The sequence below is a fragment of the Marmota flaviventris genome, chromosome 6 (assembly GCF_047511675.1).
Source record: "Marmota flaviventris isolate mMarFla1 chromosome 6, mMarFla1.hap1, whole genome shotgun sequence".
Classification (NCBI taxonomy): Eukaryota; Metazoa; Chordata; class Mammalia; order Rodentia; family Sciuridae; genus Marmota; species Marmota flaviventris.
In genome coordinates, this window is record NC_092503.1 from 122,515,736 (window position 1) to 122,527,280 (window position 11,545).

The 11,545-nt window shown below is 40.3% G+C and overlaps 1 long non-coding RNA gene across 1 annotated transcript in view; it reads right to left on the reverse strand.

Annotated features, from left to right (window-relative positions):
• Positions 1-9,042, reverse strand: part of LOC139706048 (uncharacterized) — a 28,587-nt gene extending 19,545 nt beyond the window's left edge. The window contains exon 1 of the long non-coding RNA XR_011707767.1: positions 8,945-9,042. This is a non-coding gene — a long non-coding RNA (uncharacterized lncRNA). The remainder of the gene's footprint in view (positions 1-8,944) is intronic.
• Between the last annotated feature and the right edge of the window lie 2,503 nt (positions 9,043-11,545).

Genomic DNA, 11,545 nt, shown 5'->3' on the forward strand with positions numbered 1-11,545 from the left:
GGAATTGTGGAACCTTTATGGTAGTGTGGCCATTTTGCCTATCTAAGAGCATAAGAGATCTTTCCATATTCTAAGGTCTTTTTCAATTTCCTTCTTTTGTGTTCCTTAGTTTTCATTGTAGAGGTCTTTCACCTCTTTTGTTAAATTGATTCCCAAGTATTTTATATTTTTTGAGGCTATTTTGAATGGTGTTTTCCTAGTTTCTCTTTCAGTGGATCATCACTTGTTGCTACTTTGCTGATCAGTTCTAGTAGTTTTCTGGTGGAGTTATTTTTTTCATCTTCAAAATATAGAATCGTGTCCTCAGTAAATAGTGAGAATTTTCAGTTCTTCTTTTCCTATGTATATCCTTTTAATTTCCTTTGCCTGTCTCATTGCTCTGGCTATAATTTCAAGGACTACATGTTGAATAGAAGTGGTGAAAGAGGGCATTCCTGTCTTGTTCCTGTTTAGAGGGAATGCTTCCAATTTTTCTCCATTTAGAATGATGTTGGCCTTGGGCTTAGCATAGCTTTTACAGTGTTGAGGTATGATCCTATTATTCCCAGTTTTTCTAGTGTTTTGAACATGAAGAGATGCTGAATTTTAGCAAATACTTTTTCAGCATCTATTGAGATAATCACATGATTCTTATCTTTAAGTCTGTTGGTGTGATATATTACATTTATTGATTTCCGTATGTTGAACAAAGCTTACAACTCTGGGAAGAACCCCACTTGATCGTGGTGCACTATCTTTTTAATATGTTTTTCCATGTGATTGGCCAGGATTTTATTGAGAATTTTTGCATCTATGTTCATCAGGAAGATTGGTCTGAAGTTTTCTTGTTATGTCTTTGTCTGATTTTGGTACCAGGGTAATGGAGCCTCATAGAATGAGTTTGGAAGGGTTTCCTTTCTTTCTATTTCATGGAATAATTTGAGGAGTATTGGGATTCATTCTTTTTGGAAGGTCTTGTGAAACTCGGTTGAGAATCCATCTGGTCCTGGGCTTTTCTTGGTTGGTAGGCTTTTGATGGTGTCTTCTATTTCCTTGCTTGAAATTGATCTGTTTAAATTGTGGATGTCCTCCTGATTCAGTTTGGGTAGCAAATGTTTATAGAAAATTGTCAATGTCATCAAGATTTTCTTTTTTATTGGAGTATCAGTTTTCAAAATAATTTCTAATTGTCTTCTGTATTTCAATGATGTTCATTTTGATATTTCCTTTTTCTTCATGAATTTTAGTAGAGTTTTCTCTCTCCTCTTTATTAGTGTGGCTAAGGCTTTATCAATTTTATTTATTTTTTTCAAAGAATCAACTTTTTAATTTTGTCAATGTTTTAATTGTTTCTTTTGTTCAATCTCATTGATTTCAGCTCTGATATTAATTATTTTCTGTCTTTTACTAATTATGGTGTTGATTTGTTCTTTTTCTAGGGCTTTGAGATGTAGGGTCATTTTATTTGTTGAATTTTTATTCTGTTGATGAATGATCTCAATGCAGTGAGCTTTCCTCTTAGCCCTGCCTTCATAGTGTCCCAGAAATTTTGATATATTGTATTGGTGTTGTCATTTACCTCTAGGAACATTTTTGTCTCCTCCCTGATGTCTGCTATCCATTGCTTATTTAATATCAAATTATTTAGACTCCAAGTGTTGGAGTAGCTTCTATTTTTTTTATTTTATCGTTGATTACTAGTTTCATTCCATTATGATCTGATAGAATACAGGGTAGTGTCTCTACTTTTTTGTATTTTCAGTGAGTTTTTTTGTGGCATTATATGTAATCTGTTTTAGAGAAGGATCCATGTGCTGTTGAGAAGAAGGTGTATTCGTTGGATGATGGATGAAATACTTTGTATGTGTCTGTTAAGTCTAAATCATTGATTGTATTATTGAGTTCTATATTGTCTTTGTTTAGTTTTTGTTTGGAAGATCTATCTCATGTAGATAGAGGTGTGTTAAAGTCACCCAGTATTATTATTTTGTGATCTACTTGCTTCTTAAATTGAGAAGGGTTTGTTCAATATGTGTGTGTGTGTGTGTGTGTGTGTGTGTGTGTGTATCCCCCCCCTCTCTCTTTATCTCTCTCTCTCCATTGTTTGGGGCAGAGATATTTATGATAGTTATGTCTGTTGATGTATGGTCCCTTAAGCAGGATGCAATGTCTTCTTTGTCTCTTCTGACTAACTTTGGTTTGAAGTCTACTTTATCTAATACTAGGATGGAAACCTCTGCTTGTTTACTTGGCCCATGTGAGTGATATATTTTTTCCTATCCGTTCACCTTCAGTCTGTGGATATCTTTTCCTATGAGAAGAATATCTTGAAGGCAGCATACTGTTGGATCTTTTTGTTTTGGATCCAATCTGCCAGTCTATCTTTTAATTAATGAGTTTAGGTCATTAACATTCAGGGTTATTATTGAGTCATGGTTTGTATTCCCAATCATTTTGGTTATTTTGGTTTTTAACATAGGTTGGTTTCTCCTTTGATTGGATTTTTTTAGTGTTGTTCCTTCCTTCGCTGATTTACATTGTTGTTTTTCATTTCCTCATCATGGAATATTTTGCCAAGAATATTCTGTAGTGCAGTCCTTTGTGTTGTAAATTGTTTTAATTTTGGTTTATCATGGAAAGTTTTTATTTCATCATCAAATCTGAAGCTTACTTTTCCTAGGTATACGATTCTTAGTTGGCATACATTTTTTTTCAGATCTTGGTACATGTTGTTCCAGGATATCTTAGCTTTGATGGTCTGGATTGAGGAAATCTACTGAGATCTGAATTGGTTTTCCCTTATATGTAATCTGAAACTTTTCTTATGGCTTTAAAAATTCAAACCTTATTTTGTATGTATCGTGTTTTCATTTTAATATGCTTTGGTATAGATTGCTTATAATTTTGTCCATTTGGTGTCCTGTTAGCCTTTTGATTTTCCAATTCATTCTTTATGTTTGAGAAATTTTCTGATATTATGTCATTGTGTATTCCTTTGGTGTGTATCTCTGTACCTTTCTCTATCTTGATAATTCTTAGATTTTGTCTTTTCACATTGTCCCATAATTCTTGGAGTGTTCTGCTCATGGTTCTCACCATCTTCACTGTGTTGGTCAACTTTATTTTCAAGATTATATATTTTGTTTCATTGCCTGAGTTTCTGTCTTCCAAGTGATCTATTCTGTTTTGGGGGCTTTCTATTGATTTTTTTGTTTAGTTTATTATTTACTTCATTTTAAGGATTTAATTTTCTTTTTTTTTCAGAGTCTCCTTTTCTTGAAGTAATCTTTTGCTACCTATATTTCTTCTTTTATCTCTTTGTTGGAGTGGTCAATTGTTGCCTGTACTTGCTCTCTTAATTCATTCTTTGCTTCACAGATCATTTTAATTATCTACACTCTAAACTTCTTTTCTGACATTTCATGTACTATGAAATCAATGGAATCTCTTATTGTATCAGCTTAGTTTGTTTTGGGAACTTTCTTCCCTTGATTCTTCATATTGTCTGTATATCTTTCTCTCCAGCAGTGTGGATTCGAGGGTTGCTCTGCTTCTACTGCATGGTAGGTTGGGGTTGCTGTTGTCTGCTGCTCCTCTCTCCAGGTGGTGGGCAGGCTGGGGTCACTGTCATCTGGTGCTTCTCCTGGAAGCTTTTTGAATGTGTTTCTTTTTTTTTTTTTTTTTTTGCTGAGGGTCTTGTGTCCAAAATGAATTTTGTTTTATAGGTACAGCAGTGAACCAGACAGGCTCAGTGAACCAGAACCTGCCCTCCTGGTTCTGACATTCTTCTGGAAGTGATAGACCCTGGCAGATACTCAAGAATATTTATGACAATAATGACAGGAGACATCCTAAGAGCACCAAATGGATATAGCTGTGTAGCTAGTTAGTGGTAGAGCATTTCCCTAGCATGCAGGAGGCCCTGGATACTATCATCAGCACAAGAAAAGAAAGAAAGAAGACACAAAGAGGAATACAAGAACTTCACATGTACTAGGGATCAGGGAAGGCTTCGCTGAGGGTGTGATGTTGAAGAAGATACATGAATGATAAGTAGGCCTTTTAGGTGGAGGTGTGAAGTAGCTGGAGAAGAGGGAACTGTATGTGCCAGAAGATTTATTGCTTTGTGGAGTGTGGTGAATTTATGGAACTGAAGAAGATAGAGCAGAGAGGAAAAGGAGAACTGCCACAGGCTGTAGAAGAAGTGAGGTATATACTCTTACCCTAAAAGCAAAGGGGACAGAATGGGTAAGACCTCGGGAATATGGAAGGAAGAGCGCAGAACTGAGATTGATGGATCCCTAGTTGTACCATCTTGAATAAGTACCTGTCTTTACCTTTACAAGTGTCAGAGTTTGGGTTTATTTTAAATGGGAGTGAAAATTACTCCTCTAGCAGGGTCAGCCATGTGAAAACACCAACCGTGTTCCCTTGAGCTATTCCAGGGCAGGGTTATGGCTTTTCTCTCTTCTCATTGTGCCATCAAGATAATGTTGGAGATAGGGTGACCTCAGCCTGATTTCCTCTGGCTAAGTCCAACCAGTTCTACCTTGGTTGCTTCCTTGCCAGATCATCTCCCTGACACCATTAATTTTGTTTTGTTTCCCAGAGTGAGCAGGAACTGGCTTCCCATTGCCACAATGACTGCCATAATGAAAGCAGCCAATTGATGCCAGTTGATAATGGAAACAAAGTAAGTAACTACTTTGTTTTCCTGCATCTGGCTGGGCCTGGGAGACCTCTTAATTAGAAAGGAGAATGAAGGGAGTTATCAGTGGTAGATGACACCTAGGGAGGAGGCAGGAAGATGAAACAGGTCCCACAGAGGAAACTGATTTTAATTCTGTGGACAGCGGCTATTGGGAGGCTGCAGAGCCATCTGCACAGCCACTCAGTGAAGTGTGTTTGGGGAAATGAACCCCCAGCCCAGAATGGGAGAGGTAGGGCAGTCCAAAAAAGCTGGAGGTATATGCTCTTTCCATGGGAACTCCATAGTTTGACTCTTAACACAGTCTTTCTTCATGAATCAGGGTTGTATTGTCACATAATATACAGGTCACCAATTAAATTTGAATTTCAGCCAAATAGTGAATATATTTTTTGTGTGTGTTGAAAAATATGATAACCCTACTCCAGAGCAAATTTGGCAATATCTGGAACATTCTGGTTTTCACAGCTGGTAATGCCCCTGGCATCCTGCAGCAAGAGATCAGTCACGGGGCTTAAAACATCCTGCACTGCCCAGGACTCTTCCCATCCCAACCACATTATCAACAGGGCTATCCAGCCCAGAATGACAATACTGTCCCTTTTCCAAAATGCTGGGGATCAGAAGTATTTGGATTTTCTTTTTTAGATTTTGGAATATTTGCATACACAAAATGAGATATCTTAGGAATAAGGCCCAGATCTCGACATGAAATTCATTTGTGCTTCATTTGCACCTTATTTCTATAGCTTGATGGTAACTTTATGCAGTATTCTTAGTCAACATGCATTTTGAAGTGAACTGTCACATGAGGTCAGGTGTTGAATTTTCCACCTGTGGCATTAAGTTGACATCAAAAGGTTTTAGATTTTGGATTTGTGGATTACTGATGCTTAACCTGCAATGGTAAAATTGGAAAGTCTGCTGTCATCTGATGCTAATGTACCCCATGCCCACTATGCCCCTTCTAGATAGTCTTGTGTGCACATCCTCTTCTTAAGTAACTGATTATCACTTCTTTTAAATTTTTTAATATGCATGTTTAGGGTTCAGAGGAAATGTGGGGGCTGTGTTTGCTTTGCTGTGTTGTCTGGAACAAATTTCCTGAGCTGCCTCAGCATCTCACCTATAAAGTAGCTTGGGCGATTAGTGAGGATGAACTCTGTGTTAACATTCACAGTGTCTAATTCCTACCTTCTCAAGGAAGCATTACATGGTGCTTGGCACCATTCCAAGAAGACCCCAAGCCAGGTCTCTTTAACTCCCCACCACAGCCCAATGAGGAGAACCATCATCTTGTATACTTGATATGTGAGGACCCAAAGGCACAGAGATATTAATCATCCTGATTTGAGGTCACCCAGCTAGTTCATGGAGCAGTTAGAATTGAAGCACTGCTTTTACAGGCTCTTGTGGTCCTGGCACATAGTGGGCAGCAGGAGAGAGCTTTGGACTTTGTATTGGTCACTGGGAACATGCCTTGGGGTCAGGTACATTCAGAGAAACAAATGAGGCAGAAAGGTACATTTATCCCAGTCTGTGTAGGACTGAAACCTGCCCACATCATATAACTTACCTGAACAATTAGAGATTGCATGGGCATGATAGGGTTTACTTAAAGCTGTGAGAAAATTCAAGGAATTTCAGAGATGAAGTAAGTAGATTATAGAGCTATGACATAAACAGTGGATTAATCCAGAGGAAGCTATAGCCAGACAGGGTGTGGATGGAGGGTATAGGTCTCTGGGGATGTACCTTTTGATCTTACATTTTATCCCTGGTTCATGAATCTCTCTCTCTCTCTCTCTCTCTCTCTCTCTCTCTCTCTCTCTCTCTGTCCTTCTGGTCACTATGTGCTGAGCTGTTTTCCTCCTCCATGCCATTTCACCATAATGTTCTGCCTGACCTAGGGCCCAGAACAATGGAGTGGGCCATCTATGGACTGAGATCTCTAAAATCATGAGTAACAAACATTTCCTCTTCTAAAATTGTTCTTGTAAGAACTTTTGGTCATACTAACTGACTAAAAAACACCATCCAACAGAGAAAACCCCAGGAACACAATGATTCTCAGCTGAATTCTACAGATATCACTGAAATCCAGAGGATTATTAGGGACAGTTTTGAAAAACTGAATGTTAAAGAAGAATACATGCCAATGCTCCTCAAATTATTCCAAAAATAGAGTGAGAATGAACACTTCAATTCATTCTATGAGCCAGTATCACCATCAGACCAAAACCAGTATCACTATGGATCAATATCTCTGATGAACTTAGATGCAAAAATTCTTAGTAAAATATTAGCAAATTATATTCAATAATATATTAAGATGATTGTACATCATGACAAAGATGTATTGATCAAAGTGATGCAAAGATGGATTAACATTCATATATCAATACATGGAATACACCACATAAGTAGAGTTAAGGATACATAAGGATACATACTCATCTCAATAGATGCAGAGAAACCCTTCAACAAAATTTGGCACCCATTCATGATAAAGAAAATGAGGAAACTAGGTACAGAAGGAATTTACTTCAATATTATAAAGGCTATATACAACAAATCCAAAGCCAATATCATAGCGAATGGGAAAAAACTAAAAACATTTCAATGAAAATCTGGAACAAGAAGAGGATGTCTACACTCATCACTCCTATTCAATGTACTACTAGAAATTCTAGACAGAGCAAATAGGCAAGAGAAGAAAATCAAAGGTATTAAAAATAGGAAAAGAAGAAGTCAAATTATCAATGACTGCAAATGAAACAGTCCCATACTTAGAAGATCCAAAAACCTCCATCAGAAGACTGCTAGAACCAATAAACAAATTCAGCAAAGTAGCAGGTTACAAAATCAACATACAAAAATCAATAGCTTTCCTGTACAGCAATAATGAAACTCCTGAGAAAGAAATCAGAAAAAAAATTCCACTCATTAGAGCCTCATAAAGTAAAATACCTAGGAATAAATCAAACCAAGAAGGTAAGAGATCTCTATGATGTAAACTATAGAACAGTGAAGAAAGAAATTGAAGAAGAAACAAGAACATGGAGAGACATCCCATGTTTTCAGATAGGCAGAATAAATATTGCTAAAATGAACATAAAACCTAAAGCAAGTCACAGATTTAATGCAATCCCCACCAAAATACCAATGATATTTTTTCACAGAACTAGAGTGTGGGGAGCCACACTGAATGACCATGCCTTCCAGTCCTGATGCACCAGGCTCTGACCAGCCACTGCATTAGTTGTGGCTTGGGCGCCAGACCCACTTGGAGAGCAAGGAGGTCTTCTTTGTGGGTGTGCCCCTAAGGTTGAGTTACTCTCACCTGTTCCCTTATAATCCTACCCCTTCTGCCCTTTTATGGATAGAACTTTCTAAAAACAGTGACCCCCACCCACCCCCAAATAAAAAGCTGACTTCTGAACGTGTTCCCTCTTTCTCATCAGCCTCTCATGACTTTCTCTTGCTCTCTCTTTTGGGGAGCCTCAGGCCGAGAGCCAGGGAAGCGGACCTAAAGCTTGTGTAATGGTAAGTTGTGTCTGTGTTTTATTTTGTGTCCCTGCAAATTCATATGAATGATCTTAGTTGAGCTGCCCGCGCTGGCCAGGGGCAGCATTAGAGGAAACAATTCTAAAATGCAATCAAAATAATAAAAGACCCAGAATATACAAAGCAATTTTAAGTCTAAAAAGCAATGCTGGGCATTACAACACCTAACTTCAAATTATGCACAGCTGCTGCTTCCAGCCCAGACACACGGGGAAGGAGGGACAGGAAGCCAAGAGGGCATATCTGCATTCCGCCCCCCCCCCCCCCATCTGCAGTCTTCTCCACTGAAGAACACTCTGCTGACTCCGGGAAGAGGACAGGGCGGGGAGGGGAGGGGGGCTGGAAACTCTCCATCACTGATTATAGATGGTCCCATGAAAGGCAGACCTCCAGGGATACTTGAATATCTAAGTGCAAACCAGAAGGGAGACCCGAGGACTCTGAGCTTCCTAAAAATTTGGCACCCAAAGAGCAAGGATCAGAGGGGAAAGAGGGAAGCAGGGTGCAGCAGAAAACCAGAATGCACCCTGAAAAGCGGCATTGAAGTTTTGTAGCAAAACGACCACGCCCAGCCCCGCACTGCTCTGCACTTCTCCAGAGCCAGCCAGGCGGGGTAGAGGCTCCCATGAAATTTGCCCGCCCACCTGGATTCGCCAAACCTTTCTGAAGACCCACAATGAGCGCACTCACCAGCTATGGTACCCAAAGATGCACAAATTGCGGCGCCAGCCAGGAGCAGCACAGCGGAGAGCTCCATGGAGTAACAGTTTGCCATTCCTCCGTTTCTTGTGAAGTGTAACTTTATTTGGGGGGGCGGGGTTTGATCTACAAGCACTCACCCAATGAGGACAGAGGCCAAAGGTCTAACTGTAACTCACGACCAATCAAGAGGGCGAGAGGTGGGGGGCGGGGCAGGGGGCGGGCGGGGCGGAGAAGGCGAGGCAAGCAGTGCGGAAGTGGCAGCTGAGGACTTCCTAAGTCGACTGAAGAGTGAGTCACTGCCTGGCCTCTCTGGCACAGCTGCCGCCTCCAGCCCAAACACGGGGAAGGAGGGACAGGAAGCCAAGAGTTCATATCTGCATTCTTTCCCCCTCTCCCCCCATCTGCAGTCTTCTCCACTGAAGAATCATGACGTGAGCAAATGCCACTTACCGACTTGGTCAAGGAAACTGCTCCTGCTGGGAGTAGTGCATGCTGTGTCTAGGTGCCCTCTGGAATGATGCTGTGTGATTGAGTTGACACGTGCAACCCTGGGACCTTCAGCCCACCTCCAGGAGCACCAGGAGGATCTGCAAGTTCCAAGGGTGCAAAGGTTGGGAATTAAGTGCTGTGAGAGGGTGCTGTGTGCTATGTGCTGGGTTATATCCGTGCATACCACCACTCTCTCCTTTCAGATGCCACTGGCCACAACCCTCTAGCTTTGAATACGCACACAGTACTGGTGGTAGAAGTATGTGTACAAGAATCCTTGAAAGATCTGGAGTTTCTAACACAAAACCTAGTGCTGTTTCCTTCTAGTGTTCTAGTGTCTGCAGAATCCACTTGCATGTGTCGACTTGTCGACTCCTGGGACGCTCTTTTCATAGTTGTGCGCCACTCTTCACTGTTTCTTGTGCCTATCTGCTTTATAAACAGAGGGGATGATCAAACACATCTCTAAAAACACATGGAAATCTCCTTAGAAAGCTTCAGCATTGGTTTTAGAAAGTAAAAGTGCCTGCTACATTTTACAGTTGAGACCCCTACACGCTAGAAACCCTCCACTCACAGGGAAGATGCTTTAGAGCAAGTCTCTTGTTCGCCCCCAGGCCCCGCCCAGAGTGCTCCACTGAGTTTGGGGTGCACCATGAGACTGCACTGAACATTATTCCAGAAACTGGCATCTTAGGGTGCCAACCTGGGAGTACTGGGAATGGTATGACTGCCAAGCTGACTCTACCTAGCATACAGGGAAGCAGCTTGTACTCTCTGGGCAGGTGTGTAGCGGAAGGCCAGTCCACACTGAAGGTGTCAGTGAGACTCAGACCTAGCCAGACAGAGCCAGGTTCTCCAGCCCAAGAAGGATCCCAAGAGAATTCACAGATTTGAACAGGGAAGGCTCAAAGTGCTGGGAATGGTGATGAGAAACAGACTTCAAACTACCATTGTTTTTCTTACTTTTTACTCCTTCATTGTTACCTTTATATCTGGATCGCTTGTTCTTATTAAGTATCATTTGTGGGAGGTTAAAATTCTAAAATGTTTTCTAAAATCTCTGAGATTCTGTTCACTCTAAAGAACTACAGGATTATTTGGTCAACTTTTTATATAATGTTTCAATAGAGATAAACTTAAATAATTCTGTCCTTCATATTAATAAAATCCTAATCTTTAAACTTGAAACTAAAATATAAATATTTTTATTATAGAAACTCTTGATTTTACAAAATTTCAAATTTCTCTAGTAAATATTTGAATTACAAGCAATTTTTTAGAAATGACTCTATATATCTTCATATTTCAGTGTACACTCAGAAATAATGCTGTTGGATAATTTGTATTACTCATTATCTGAACAATAATTATGGGATCATTTGTGATATTGTGAGTACAATAAAGTTCACAGCTTAAAAAAAAGAAAGACCAATAAGGAGCAGAGAGGGAGGAGCTACACTTAAAATGGAACTTCCCTCAAAACATAGGACCAAGGCTAAACTATTCCAAAGACACTGGGAAATATTCACTGGGTCACACCAGCCTCAATGTCCGAAAAGCACCTGTGATTTAGGATTCCCTGGGTAGGTTAGACATGCAAGTAAGGGCAGATAAGTGAATTATCTAGTCAAGCCTTGTTACTCTCCCAGAACACTGCCCTCAATCAAGTACAGCCTTGCTGGTAATGTCACCAATAACCAGATTATATGAGCTTTCTGTAGATTTCAACCACCTCTGCTCCGAGTTACTTCTTTTGCACTAAAATTGCTCAGGCTCAAAACTCCCTTAGATGTTTCAGCCATCATAATCTGCTCCTTCTCCTGCCATTGACTCCAAGATCCAGCCAGGTCTCCTTTCCTCTGGCCACATCCTGCAACTGCCACAGCTCTCCCAGGGCCACTCAGGAGCCTCATTAGGCTGCTCCCCATGGACCATTCCAACACCAACCAGACTTCCTTGGGGCATCAGCAACTCTGGGCCCATTTAACCCCTAAATCAGAAAAGTCTATAAGCCCACTCTACACCTCTCCAACCACTACACACCCACCCCCTTTCCCTACCTCTCTTAATACCATTATCACCCTTGGTCTCTTCTAA